The sequence below is a fragment of the Rana temporaria genome, chromosome 2, assembly GCF_905171775.1.
Source record: "Rana temporaria chromosome 2, aRanTem1.1, whole genome shotgun sequence".
NCBI lineage: Eukaryota > Metazoa > Chordata > Amphibia > Anura > Ranidae > Rana > Rana temporaria.
The window spans coordinates 392,466,641-392,481,795 of record NC_053490.1 but is presented as its reverse complement, the minus strand read 5'-3'; the positions used below and the strand labels follow the sequence as shown (position 1 = coordinate 392,481,795).

Sequence of the window (15,155 nt, the reverse complement as noted above, 5' to 3'; positions counted from 1 at the left end):
GATAGCACTTACACCAGCCAGCCAGAAGGCCAGACTAGAACTCGGCAAAAAGACCAAGCGCAGCACCCATCCTCACCAGGAGCACCCTTCCAGATGGCTCAGACTCAACCATGGGCCGGCCCCCAGTATTCTGTCGGGCAGCACAGCGTAGTCCCTGCTGAAACCATCCTTCCAGGTGCAATGACGTCATTGGATTGCATCCACCCTCCTCATGTAGGAGGTGCTTCAGCGCCCCGCTGACAACTGATAAGGACAGATACCACACCCAGTCCCAGCCAAAAGGCCGAGAAGCGGCAGGGAAGACAACCACGATCAGCACGGCCTAGAGTGTGCAATAGCCGTGCCTCGCCCTGGGAGAACCGCCTTCATGATCATGGTGTCTCCCCTGCCAGGTAAGTATAGATAGATTAATGCATTGCATGAATCTATCTATGGTCACCGCTGCCACCCCCTATTCAGGTGCCCGACCCCTTTCAGGGTGCCAGGCACCTGAATTACAGCGGCGGGGTATATTTTTGGAAGCACCCGATTAGAGCCATAGGCTTTAATAGGCTTCCAAAAAGGTGAACAGCGGGCGCCATGCTGGGCGCTCACTGTTCACTCAGCGTTGTGTTAGGAAAGCAAATGAATATTCACTTTCCTAACACTGGCTGAGAGAGGGTTCAATCAGGTGCTCAGGTCTGTTATCTGTCACCTGATTGGCTGAAACGACAGGCGCTGTGATTGGACGCCACTTATCAGGTGTCCAATTATAGCAGAGGACGGGAGGAGAGGACGGAAGAAGACATTGAGGAGCGTGGAGGACATCGCAGTGACCCGCTTCCCCACTGAGACAAGGTAAGTGCCGGGCAGGCGGGGGATGCACACTGGCAGCATTTCAGGGGCACACTGGCAGCAATTGGTGGGCACATAGCAGTTGATGGGCACACTGGCAGCAGTTGATGGGCACAGTAGCGGTAGTTGATGGGCACACTGGCAGCAATTGATGGGCACAGTGTCAGCAATTGTTGGGCACACTGGCAGCAATTGATGGGCACAGTAGTGGAAAATGATGAGCACACTGGCAGAAATTGATAGGCACAGTGGCTGCAATTGATGTTTTTTGTTTTTCAGTTTGTGTGTGCCCCCCAAAAATTTTGAGCACCAGCTTCCACTGGCAAGCAGCTTGGTGAGAGGGTGACAACCGTTTGTGCAATTATTTGCAAATGGAAGAAACACAAAGTAACTGTCAATCTCCCTCGGTCTGGGTCTCCATGCAAGATCTCACCTCGTGGAGTTTCAATTATCATGAGAACATTGAGGAATCGGTCCAAAACTTCACAGGAGAACCTTGTTAATGATCTCAAGGCAGCTGGGAACATAGTCACCAAGAAAACAATTGGTAACACACTATCCTGCCCGTGAAGGACTGAAATCCTGCAGCACCTGCTCAAGAAAGCACATGTACAGGCCTGTCTAAAGTTTTCTAATGAACATCTGAATGATTCAGAGGAGAACTGGGTGAAAGTGTTGTGGTCAGATGAGACTGAATTCAAGCTCTTTGGCATCAACTCAACTTGCCGTGTTTAGAGGAGGAGGAATGCTGCCAATGCCCCCAAGAACAACATCCCCACTGTCAAACATGGAGGTGGAAACATTATGATTTGAGGGGGGTTTTCTGATAAGGGGACAGGACACCTTCACTGCATCAAAGTGACAATGGACAGGGCCATGTACCGTCAAATCTTGGGTGAGAATCTCCTTCCCTCAGCCAGGGCATTGAAAATGGGTCGTGGATGGGTATTCCAGCATGACAATGACCCAAACACACGGCCAAGGCAACAAAGGAGTGGCTCAAGGAGAAGCACATTAAGGTTCTAGAGTTGAAATAATAGAAATAATGTGGAGGAAGCGGAAAGTTCGACATACTAAGCATCAGTCTTGAAAACTTAACCACTTCCCGCCCATCATATAGCAAAATGATAGCCACAAAGGGGTTAAGGGCGCGCAGCACGGCGATCGGTGGTACAGTGTGTCACTCTGACACACTGCATTTCCGATCTTGGTAAAGAGCCTATGACGTAGGCTCTGTCCCATGTGATCAGTTGTGTCCAATAACAGCTGTTCACATCATAACCAGGAAGTGACGTTTATCGTCTTTTCCTCTATTACCAACAGTGCCACCTATAAGTGCCCATCAGCGCCGCTTATCAGTGTCCATCAGTGCTGCATATTACATAGTTCGGTTGAAAAGACACAAGTCTATCCAGTTCAACTACAAAAAAAAAATTAAGAAATAATAATAAATTTCATACAATCCCATATACCCAATTCTATACCCACACCCATATTAGTGCCCATTGGTGCCACCTCATCAGTGCCAGTCAGTGCAGCATCATCAGTGCCCATCAGTGAAGGAGAAAACTTACTTATTTACAACATTTTATAACAGAAACAAAGAAAACCTTTTTTATTTTGAAAACATTTCTGTCTTTTTATATTTGTTTAGCAAAAAATAAAAAACCCAGTGGTGATCAAAAGAAAGCTCTATTTGTGGGGGAAAAAATTTTGTTTTTGTACAGTGTTGCATGGCCGCGCAATTGTCATTCAAAACAAGACAGCACGGAAAATTGGCCTGCGCAGGAAGTGGGTATAAGTGCCCTGTATTGAAGTGGTTAATGACTTGGAGAGGATCTGCACAGATGAGTGGGACAAAATCCCTCCTGGAATGTGTGCAGACCTGGTGGCCAACTACAAAAAACGTCTGACCTCTGTGATTACCAGCAAGGGTTTTGCCACCAAGTACTAAGTCACGTTTTGCAAAGGGGTCAAATACTTATTTCACTCATTAACCACTTAAAGGGGTTGTAAAGGTTTGTTTTTTATTTTCGAAATAGGTTACCTTAAGCTAGTGCATTGTTGGTTCACTTGCCTTTTCCTTCGATTTCCCTTCTAAATGTTTTTTCTTTGTTTTCTTTGTCTGAATTTCTCACTTCCTGTTCCTCCTTAGTAAGCTGTTCAGTAAGCTGTTCTGACTGACTAACCACCGCTCGGATGATGGTGGCAAGTTTACTGAGGAGAAACAGGAAGTGAGATAAAGAAAAAAAACATTTAGAAGAAAAATCGAAGGAAAAGGTAAGTGAACCAACAATGCACTAGCTTAAAGGAACCTATTTAGAAAATAAAAAACAAACCTTTACAACCCCTTTAAGCCCCGGACCATTTTGCTGGTCAAAGACCAGGCCACTTTTTGCGATTCGACATGCAACATGGCTCCCAAACAAAATTGACGTCCTTTTTTTCCCACAAATAGAGCTTTCATTTGGTGGTATTTGATCACCTCTGCGGTTTTTATTTTTTTGCGCTATAAACAAAAATAGAGCGACAATTTTGAAAAAAATTCTATATTTTTTACTTTTTTCTATAATAAATATCCCCTTAAAATATATAAAAACATTTTTTTCCCCTCAGTTTAGGCCGATACGTATTCTTCTACATATTTTTGATTAAAAAAAAATCGCAATAAGCATATATTGAGTGGTTTGCGCAAAAGTTATAGCGTCTACAAAATAGGGGATAGAATTATGGCATTTTTATTATTATTATTTTTGTACTAGTAATGACGGCGATCTGTGATTTTTATTGTGACTGCGACTTTATGGCAGACACATCGGACACTTTTGACACATTTTTGGGACCATTGTAATTTTTACAGCGATCAGTGCTATAAAAATGCACTGATTCTGTGAAAATGACACTGGCAGTGAAGGGGTTAAACAATAGGTTAGCGCTGAGGGGGTTAAGTGTGCCTATGGATGTGTTCTATCTGTAGGTGGGATGGGCTATGTGTGACACGACACTGATCGCAGCTTCCGATTACAGGAAGCTGTGATCACTGTCCTGTCACTAGGAAGACTGGGGAAATGCTTGTTTACATAAGCATTTCACCCCTTGAATGCGGACATAGAGCCCGCGGGACCCACGGTCGGAGTCACGGAGCTCCCGGTGGGCGCGTGAGCGCTCCGGTGGTGGCGCGAGCATGCGCCTACAATGCCAGCTTCTTAAAGGGAACGTATATATACGTCCTTCTGCCTGTCCGTGCCATGCTGTCGACGCAAATAGTCGTGCGCTGGTCGGCAAGCAGTTAAAATTCAAATCAACTTATAACTTTTTTGAAATGCGTTTTTCTGGATTTTTTTTGTTATTCTGTTTCTCACTGTTAAAATAAACTTGTAGACTGATCATTTCTTTGTCAGTGGGCAAACAGACAAATTCAGCAGGTGATCAAATACTTTTTACCCCTTACTATATAAAGAGGGTAAAATAAGTATTGGAACATGTCATTATTTTTCTAGGTAAATATATTTCTAAAGGTGCTATTGACACAACGTGTTCACTAGGGCTGCGCATCTTCACCGATCTCACGATTCGATGCGATTACGATTATCAAGTCCACGATTCGATTCGATTCGATTCCGCGATGCATCACGATGCATCACGATTGCAGCGCAAGTGCGCATGGCTTTCATAAAAAAAAAACTACGTACTCCATTTTTTTTTCTATCTGTTCTTAAAAAAAAAAAAAAAAAAACACACACAATAACACTTCCTGCATGTTGCAAAGTCTAAACACAGCAGACATGCTACAGGAGATGGTCAGAGACTGCAGACATGCTACAGGAGATGGTCAGAGACTGCAGACATGCTACAGGAGATGGTCAGAGACTGCAGACATGCTACAAGAGATGGTCAGAGACTGCAGACATGCTACAGGAGATGGTCAGAGACTGCAGACATGCTACAAGAGATGGTCAGAGACTGCAGACATGCTACAAGAGATGGTCAGAGACTGCAGACATGCTACAGGAGATGGTCAGAGACTGCAGACATGCTACAGGAGATGGTCAGAGACTGCAGACATGCTACAGGAGATGGTTAGAGACTGCAGACCTGCTACAGGAGATGGTCAGAGACTGCAGACCTACTACAGGAGATGGTCAGAGACTGCAGACATGATTCAGGAGATGATTATTCTACCCCATGCACCGTCGTGTTAAAACAATGCACCCTCATCTTATCTGTGATCTGTGCTACTTCTAGCCACTGTGGTCACTCAGTGAAAGTGAAACGGTTGGTAAAGTGATCTCTATCTCTCCTTCTCCAATCTTCGTGGCACACTGGCATTGAACAAACAGCTACAACCACATATGCCATTTAATTAATTATGGTTTTATGTATTCATTCTCTTAGTGATTGATTCACATAACTTCATTACTTAGCTTGTTTGTATGATTTATGGTTTTGCTCATCACTGCCCCACACATGCACTGCATTGCATTTGTGGGGCAGTGATGAGCTAAATCATACAAAACAAGGTAAGTAATGAAGTGTTGATCAATCAGTAAGACATTGGACAATAGATTAGAGCTAGACCTACATAAACCATAATTAATTAAATGGTATGGTCACAAACTCAGTTTAATGTTTAGAAATACAGAATAATTCAGTTTACCCAATCACCATCATTAATATTTATTATTTACAATTATTATTACAGTCATACATTTGGCATATTTGAATTTTGCAGTCCACTCCACATGGTGCATCAAAGATATGATAATATATTATATTATATACCTTGGTTACAGTTATAAGTGTACTAGTAGTACTACTGTGACAGTCAGTGTCTCTGTTGTGTACCTGATGATGATGATGATGAGTCAGTTCTGCACTCAGCTACTCACTGCTGGAGGTCTCCTCTCCTGTTGCCTGTGAGGAGGACAGAGGACAAGTGCAGCCTGTCTCCCTCGGGGTCTCTCTCCCACAGTCCTGCAGCTGCTGCCCACAGCAGCCAGTTGTGAGTCGGCAACGTTCTCCCCCTGTACCAGGCAGCCTGCAGTGCACGCTGCATAGTAATGGTAAGCCGAGGACAGCTCTGGGAACTGGGACCGGAACTCACAACAGGTGTCACTCTGTCTCCTCTCACGTGTCTGCCAGTGAAGCAAGTGACACAGGGCGGCTGTGGATGACGTCGGCGGAAGGCGGAAAAAGACGGCGCTTACTTCGGCTGGGGACTCGGAGGAAAGCTAAGTGTCTGAGCGCTCTGGGGGGGGGCTCCGGGGGGAGGGCTACGCTGTGCTGGCGCTGCACGTGTCCGTCTCCTCTCCTCAGGACTCCGAGTGTGACACAGGGGAAGGCGGCAAAACTTTGGCTCCGCGCGGCAGGACGCGACGATGACGTCATCAACATGCATCGATTATTTAAAGCAACCGCATCGATGCAGAATCGCCGGGGGTCGAATCGCGATGCATCGCTGCATCGATTATATTCGACAGCCCTAGTGTTCACCACATGTCGGTAACAACCCATGCAATCCATACATACAAAGAAACAAAAACAAAGATGTTCAGGAATTAAGTTATGTGTAATAAAATAAAATAACACAGGGAAAAAGTATTGAATAGGTGCAAAAACACATCGAGAACCAAGACACCAGCTGAAATCTATCAGTAATTAGAAAGCAATTATGCCCCTTGTCAGTGCAGATTATTATCAGCTGTTTCAGTCTCAACTGATAACCTATAAAAAGATGTCTCATTATTAAGGTGTCACACAAGACACATCTCATGGTGGGTTAAAGCAAAGAGCTCCCTCAAGACCTTTGCAACCTTATTGTTGCAAAACATACTGATGGCATTGATTATAGAAGGACTTCTGAATGTTCCAGTGAGCACTGTTGGGGCCATAATCCAGAATTGGAAAGAACATAGTTTCACCATAAACCGGCTATGACCAGGTGCTTCTCGCAAGATTTATGACAGAGGAGTGAAAAGAATTATCAGAAGAGTTGTCCAAGAGCCTAGGACCACATGTGGAGAGCTTCAGAAAGACCTTGAATTGGCAGGTACAATTGTTACAAAAACAATATGTATTGCACTCAACCACCATGGCCTGTATGCACTCTCACCATGCAAGACTTGATTGCTGAAGAAAAAGCAGGTTGAAGCTTGTTTAGGCCGGATTCACACCTATCCAATTCGCAGAACATTTCTAAATACATTAATTTCAATATGGCTGGTTCACATATGTGCGATGCATTCGCACTGCGCATTGCCGAAAAAACGTGTGCATTTTCTAGGCATTGCTGTGCGGCTCAGGTGCGAATTCAGGCCCATTATCTTCTATGGGCACACATCTGATTCGCAGATGTGTTAATTTCTCTTCAGGATTTCTCTCATTCTACTCAATACCCTTCCCCCCTCCCCTCTCCCAGGTCTCCAAATTCGCAGCTAAAATGGAGATGATCTGCTGAACAGCTCTCTTATCTTTTTTCAGAGATAACAGAGCTGGAATTTGCACCACACAAGTGTGAATCCGGCCTTAAAGTTTGCTGCACAACATTTAGACAAGCCTGTGAAGCATTTTTGTATTTTGCTTGGGCCGCCGCTGGAGTAACAGTCTCTCCTGAGAGGGAGAGCGTCCCCAGTCAGCTCTGCGGGGCATTCCTCCCCCCCTCCCTCTGCTCGCTGACACTGCATAATGCAAGCTCTCACACAACCACAGCCGCCCGATCTGCTACTTCCCCTGCATCCTCATTGGCACGGAGAAGAGCGAGTTGCATAAAGGACTCCATGAGCACTGTGGGGGAGGGGGGGCCCAAGCCTTCATCTCAGTTACCGAAAATACAGACTGATTTCTCCAATCCTTAGGACAGGAGAACCAGCCTGTAAATTCCGACAGTGGTGACTGCAAGCTGAGCCGAGTGTCAGTCTATGACACTCTTTTACAGCCCAGCGAGTCCAGCCACCTCCCCCCCACTCTCCTCACATACGAGCAGGGAGGAATACAGCTCCTCCTCCTCCTTTCAGTCCCGCCCACACTATCCCGGTGTGAAGTATCTAAAGAGAGGGCATGTGTGGGCGGGAAATATGAAAATCAGCAGCATGTGTGTGAATGATGCCTGAGATTCTAGCCTGGACCGTGGGTAAGTGTGTGCACTGCAGACTGCAGTACACTGTAATCACTGAACCGCATTATCTCCATCCCTTCTCTCCCCCATCTTTCTCCCTCCCCCTATCCTGTTCTTTCAAGACATTCACAATTTACTTTCTGTAATGGTCACCACTATTTACGATATTCCATTCCATCGCCCCACGACAGCTTATCCGACAGTCCAACAGACATCAGACACGACCCATTTAATTTCCCAGAATAACCAAGACAAAACAAGCTCTGGTACTGGTTCCAAAATAAATAAATGAATGGTAACTTAGCTTTGTTATATACAGTACAAGCATGTTACAGTTAATCACAGGGACAAAGACACACTCCACCCACACATCACACAATGGGGGGCTTTATACACATTCTTTTAGATAATGACATTCCGATGAGTTAATTACTACTCATTACCCAGACGGTCTGGCTCCAAATTTAGAGGGGTTAATTACTACAGCTTGACAAGTCACATTCCACATCTTAACAGTGTCATTAGCATACACAATGAACAGGTCTTAGGAGCAGACCTAATTAGCACAATGGACACAAAACAGTATTAGCCTCACACAATGGAATGTCTAGGAGCAGACTCAATTAACACCTCAAAAGCATGTGTTCCCACATTGAATGAAAACACTCTATTGACCTGTCGGAGTCAGACTTTAACAACTTGTAATATTTCAAGATATCCTGCAAAACATGAATTATCAGTAATGTCCCATCGCATGTAATTTATCATTATCATTTCTCAGTCACCATATGCCCAAAAGGGGCACAGGATGACCCTAGACCCAAGAGTCATTAGTGACGCTGGCACAGGAGTACCCCCCCATCATTCAAAAGTCTCTGGATGTCACGGGCCATTCTGTTACACTTTCACTTTCAGTTAGGCAGGTAATATACAGTGCAAATTTCTTTCCTAAAAAGAAAGAAACTTGCATGATTCCCCCATCAACACAGACGGGAATATCCCTTCTGCCCAGCAATTGTATTCTCCCGACAAACAGTGATTATCACTAGTGGCTATACAGCAACCACTAGTGATAATCATAAGAGAATCTGCTCATTAATGGTTCAAATTTTAGCCAGTTCCTGCTGAACCAGCTGAGATTTAAACTGTCTATGGCTGGTCTTAGCTCTTAGGCAGCCCATACATTGATCACTTTTTTTCATTCAACTATTAGGTTGAATGAAAAAAAAAGTGTGGACCAGTGCTGGAATAACCAGAGTTGCTGTCCTGTCCCGGCTATTCACAGCGCTGGTCTCTGTCCCCATGGCAGCGGCGGCAGCACATTGGAACCCAGAGCTGGTTACTTTATGGGGCTGATGTACAGGAGGGCCAGCACAATTTGTTGTTAGAGATGGGCTGGGCATGTTCAAAATTCCACATGCCAGAGCCTGCCAGGAAGCCCACACTGCACAGCGCTAATCACAGGCAGTGAGACATTTCACGGTCCGCTGCTGCACAGATCAGGAAATGTCTCACTGCCTCTGATTAGCACTGTGGAGTGTCGGCTTCCTGGCGGGATTGGGCATGTGGGATTTCAAACACACCCGAGCCCATCTCTATTGGTTGTAGACAGTTGAGCTCCCTGCAGGTTGCTTAGCAGCAGTGGAGCCTTCTCTGACCGAGCTGATCGAGATGCAATCCAGGTGATGCTCCCAGTCAAATCCTAGTGTTAAATATCAAAGATTTTATTGATCAAAGCCCACACTTTACAGGCATAGAGCCCACACGGCTGTGGAACATACGTTTGATTATATATATATATATATATATATATATATATATATATATATATATGTGGTTGTACTCTTGATGCTAATAAATACTGACCGCGATTCAGATACATTGTAGTATCTTTGAGCGGGCGTAACGCATCTCCTATGCGCTACGCCAACGTAACATTGAGAGGCAAGTACTGTATTCAGAAAGCACTTGCTCCCAAAGTTACGTCGGCATATCGTAAATGGGCCGGCGTAAGCCCGCGTAATTCAAAGTAGCAGGGCAGTGGGCGTGTTGTACTGTAATGAAGCGTGACCCCATGTAAATGCATGTCCGATCGAACGGCGCATGCTCAGAATCACGTCGCAAATACTCACATACCTAAGATACGTCAGCTCAATGCTTTGTCGATGTGAACGTAACCTACGCCCAGCCCCATTCACGTACGACTTACGCAAACAACGTAAAATACGACGCTGTTCCGACGTCCATACCTTAACATGACTTACCCCTGCTTTATGAGGGGTAAACTTACAACGGACATACGCCTTATGTAAGCGGCATAGATAAATTCGACGGGCGCAAGTACGTTTCTAAATCGGCGTATCTAGGTCATTTGCATATTCGACACGTAAATCCTACGGAGGGGCCCCTAGCAACTAGCGTAAATATGCACCCAAGATACGACGGCGTAAGAGACTTACATCGGTCGTATCTTGGCAAAATTCAGGCGTAACTGCCTTTATGAATCAGCGCATAGATACGCATAGATACGCTCATTTGGACTTACGACGGCGTATCTGGAGATACGCCGTCGTAAGTCCTTTCTGAATCCGGGCCACTGTGTTTATTAGATCTGACTGGGAGCATTACCTGGATCACAACCTGATCAGCATGTCAACAGAGAAGGTTATACAGCATTACTGCTGCTAGGTGACCAGCTAGGGGCTCAGCTCTCTATAACCAATAGTGCCAGCCTTCCCCTGCATGCACCCATAATGTCACCAGCACTAGGTCCTAATAGACTGTCGCCGCTGCCAAGGAGACAGATGCCAGACCAGCGCTGTCAATAGCAGGGACAGGACAGCTGGGGAACCTCACAGGGGCAGAACACCAGGCCCCGGCGGCAAGACAACCTTTGCAACCCTGAAAGTTCTCCCACTGCTTTGGACCCTTATATTTTCTTGGTGTGCTGGTGACATATATCTCTTGTTTTCTGCCACCCTGGGGGGCCCCAGTATAGTAGGAAGGGAGCTCACTGCAGAACATGTGAAAGGGCTTATTGTGGGATCGTAGTAAAGGGCCCCAGGAGAAATATATATATATATATATATATATATATATAATTGCATTTTATAGTTGGCCCCCCTACTTTTGTCCCTGTCCCCCCATGTGCCCCCCTAAATATGAAAGCTGGAGACGCCACTGCTGTGAAGTACTAGGAGAATATTGTCTGGTAAGAGGAGACCAAAATTGAACTCTTTGAATGCCATAATACGCACCATGTTTGGTGGTCAAAGAGCACTGCACATCATCCCAAAAACACCCCCATACCAACAGTGAAGTTTGGAGGTGAGAACATCATGGTGTGGGGATGTTCATCAGCATACGGTACTGGCAAAGTTTGTATCATTGAAGGAAGGATGAATGGAAAAATGTACCAAGACATTCTTGGTAAAAAAATCTGCTGCCATTTACCAGGATGATGAAGATGAAACAAGGGTACCTCATGCATAGGATGCATTAAGGTGAAAAAACACATGTAGGTTTACAACCCCTTTAAAGCTGGCCGACGATGGCTTCTTAAACTAGACACAAATACATTTATGACATAAGGAAAAATACTATAATATACTGTCTTCTTTGAGTGAAGTGTGTGAAAGGTTTTAGTTGTAGAAGATTATGGATGGTTTATTTGAAAACTAGTGTTATTCACACATATTAAAGAGCAACAAGGGTGTGGTCTAAGAATAAAATGTGTTATTTTTTTTGTGCCGTTATTCACAGTTGCTTTATATCAACCACAAGTAGAATGCAAAATTTTGATCTGGATCATCGTGCCTTTGTAGGGACAGGAAGAATTTTATCTTGTTAATCAAAACTGGTGACTAATGCCACACTGACTTTTGTATTAATTTGGATTAAAAAAAAAATTATGCTCCTACAAACTGTCACTCAACTTCTCTTGCAAAAAGCCCCAAGCCTTGACAATGCATCCTATTTCACCTAGTACTCCTGATACTGCATCTCCTATACCCTAACACCCCAACACCCCTCTCATTGCAACTCTTGTCTCACCAAGCACCTCAGGCACTGCAGCCCCCTGTCACTCTGTACCCTATAGAACTCCCATCACGCAGCATCTCTTACCCAGTGCTCCCATTCCATGTCGCCCAGCATCTTTGACATTGCGTTACCCTGCCACCAAGCAACCCTCCGCCCAGTGTCAACCTGTGCCCCTGTCATTATACCTCCATACCACACATAACACATCTTTAAGGCTCATCCTCCACCATTGAAACTGCAACCATGGCATTGTACACCTTCCACCCTGAAACTATGCACCCATATCACCCATTGCCCAAAAACTACAAACTTCTGTCTACAGCTCACCCAGCATCCACATTTCAAACTGCCACTCAGCTTCCCTTACCCAACACCCCCATCCCACCCTGTACCACTGAAACTGCACTCCCATATCACCCAGCACCCTATATTATGCACCACTTCCCAATACACAGCATACCTCACCAAAAAACCCCTTTGTCATCCAGCAAGCCTGACATTGAAATTGCCCCTCCAAATGGCCTCTTACCACATGCAATGGATCTCCGTTAGAGAGATCAGACACGGCCCGCAATCAAACTCCACAGCAAGAGCTTCTCAATAAGCATGTCACACTATGTGCAGCGACCTGCATTTTTCCACAATGGATAAAAGTAGGACACTGCTCAGCTCATAGAAAACAACTGTTTTCTATATGCCCTGTTCAAACCACTATGCTGCTGCGATGTGCGGTGTGGAAAAATGCAGCATGTCTCTATTTTTTCACCAGCGCACTGGATGGATCCACACTCCCTGCACAGCAGACCTTTGCACCATGCTGCCATGCAGTAACATGTGACACTTCAAATAAAGCTGAAAAAACAACAAGCAAAAAAAAGCAGTGCAATGCGCTGAAACATCACCACCCACTCCCCCTCCTAGAACCAACACAGCACTCGCCTGCATGGTAAAAAGCTGTATTTGAATGTGAAAGTTAGTGTGAACGAAGCCCAAAGCTGCCTATAGATGCATCGAAATAAGGCTGGTTCAATAAGGAATTTTGAACTATATATGAGCAGTCTGTGGTTACTGCCCTGCTTGAAAACTGATCAGAGCGGTGGATGACAGTTCCGCATCCACTCAGTTTCTGCAGAGTGGATACAGGCAGAGCTTGCTTAGCTCTATGGGCAGCCAGATGTACACAAACTTTGCTGTGCATTTACACCAACTGCCCTCCAGTTGGAGGAGGATGAATGGATCCAATTCGTTTTTTTAGTTAACACCCGCCAGTCTATAGAGGTAAATAGACTGTTTGATCAGGCCTGCCTAAAAAACTGACAGACGTACCTGATCGGACCCTTTGCGTTTAAGGGACCTAAGGCCGGCCATAAACAGAGCGAAATTTCTGTTCTGCAATCACAGGTTACAGAAAAGCAATTTGCTTGATTTCCCCATCATCATAGACAGTGTTGACAGGAGAATCCCTCCCGTGAAGCCATTATGTTCTCCCTGCGATCGATTAACTTGTGTACATTCAGCCTGCCCATACATGTTCCGAATCTCGTCTGGTTCTTGCTGAACCGGACGAGATTCGAACCATGATAAATATATTAAGGGGTAGTGGCGCTGCCTTATGAACTGGTCACGTGTAAATCCAATGCAAACATGAAATGGTGTATACAGTGCTATGTGTACAGTATCAAATGTCAGATGCCCCTGGTAGGTATGCTCATAAGCAAAGAGAGCCACCTTATTTGTCCTCAGGAGGTAATCCCTATTATTGAACCTTAAAATTTCTGTGTTGAAATTCTAATAGTAATGGAGTGTTGCACCTTAAAAATATACTGTTGGTGATGAAGAGTTACACCTAATAAATATATAAGTATACATGTGATGGTGTTAGCCCTATGGCACCCTGTTACAAACCAGTTGCCTAGGAGCTTAACTGTGGTGAAATTGTGCTCATAGGATGGAAAATGTGCTATCTTGTCCAATAATAGATTGACATATGTGAATGAATAATGTCCGAATTGGGGAAGTGTAAATAAAAGTGCAATAAATAGATCAAATTATTATTCCAACCAAGAAAAATGTGTGAAAAAAATAACAGATATATATATATATAAAATATATAAAATTTCCTAAATGCCAGAAACTTATTTGGACTAATTGTGGTGTTAATCAGTCTATAAGTTGGACACGATGTGTCCCACAGCAATAGTAGTAAAGAGTTTGATAGCTAAAAATAAAAACCAAAGCATAAGTCCTTAATAAGTGACTTGTGGTGAAGTAAATTAATATCCTGGACTGCACTCTTCAGCGTGATGACTTCCGTGCTCCCCCGTGTGATCCCCACTCACCAAATTGTGGTCCCCCTGATGGGGGTGTTGCGCTCTAAGATCGTGGGGCAAATGCGATGGTATACCTCGATTATACTGCTCTCTGCCATCAGTCAGCTTCCACCAAGGGGTAAAATCCAAAGCAAGACTCAGGGCCACGTATGGTCATTCAAAAATGAAAAGGAAATTCCGCATGGTGTATTACCAAAAATACAGCGCTTTATTAAAAATAATATTAGAATAAAAAGTTTGCTTGCAAGCAAGGTAAGAAGCAGTAAACCGATAAAAACAACACCGGATTGGTGCGCTCCGCTATGGGGATCGTGTGCTCCTAGGCAACTGGTTTGTAACAGGATGCCATAGGGCTAACACCATCACATTTATACTTATATATTTATTAGGTGTAACATTTCATCACCAACAGTATATTTTTAAGGTGTAACACTCCATTACTATTAGAATTTCAATACAGGAATTTTAAGGTTCATTAATAGGGATTACCTCCTGAGGACAAATAAGGTGTCTCTCTTTGCTTATGAGCATACCTACCAGGGGCATCCGACATTTGATACTGTACACATAGCACTGTATACACCATTTCAGTTGTCCCAGGGGAAATACCCATTTTTGCATTGGATTTACACGTGACCAGTTCATAAGGCAGCGCCACTACCCCTTAATATATTTTTCGAATTTACACCCCTCCATTGGGAGGTCTGTCAGGGGGGCAGCAGCCTACTACCCCACCATAGCGCAGAATTCATTTTATAGAGATTCGAACCATGTATGTTTTCGTTTATTTTGCTGTTTCAAACTGTAGATTTAAAAAATAGGAATCATATCTCTGA

The 15,155-nt window shown here is 44.4% G+C and overlaps 1 non-coding gene across 1 annotated transcript; it reads right to left on the bottom strand.

Moving 5' to 3' along the window:
• Positions 1–241: 241 nt before the first annotated feature.
• Positions 242–400, bottom strand: LOC120929878. The gene has a single exon (XR_005747541.1). It is a non-coding gene; the product is annotated as a U1 spliceosomal RNA (small nuclear RNA).
• Positions 401–15,155: the final 14,755 nt, after the last annotated feature.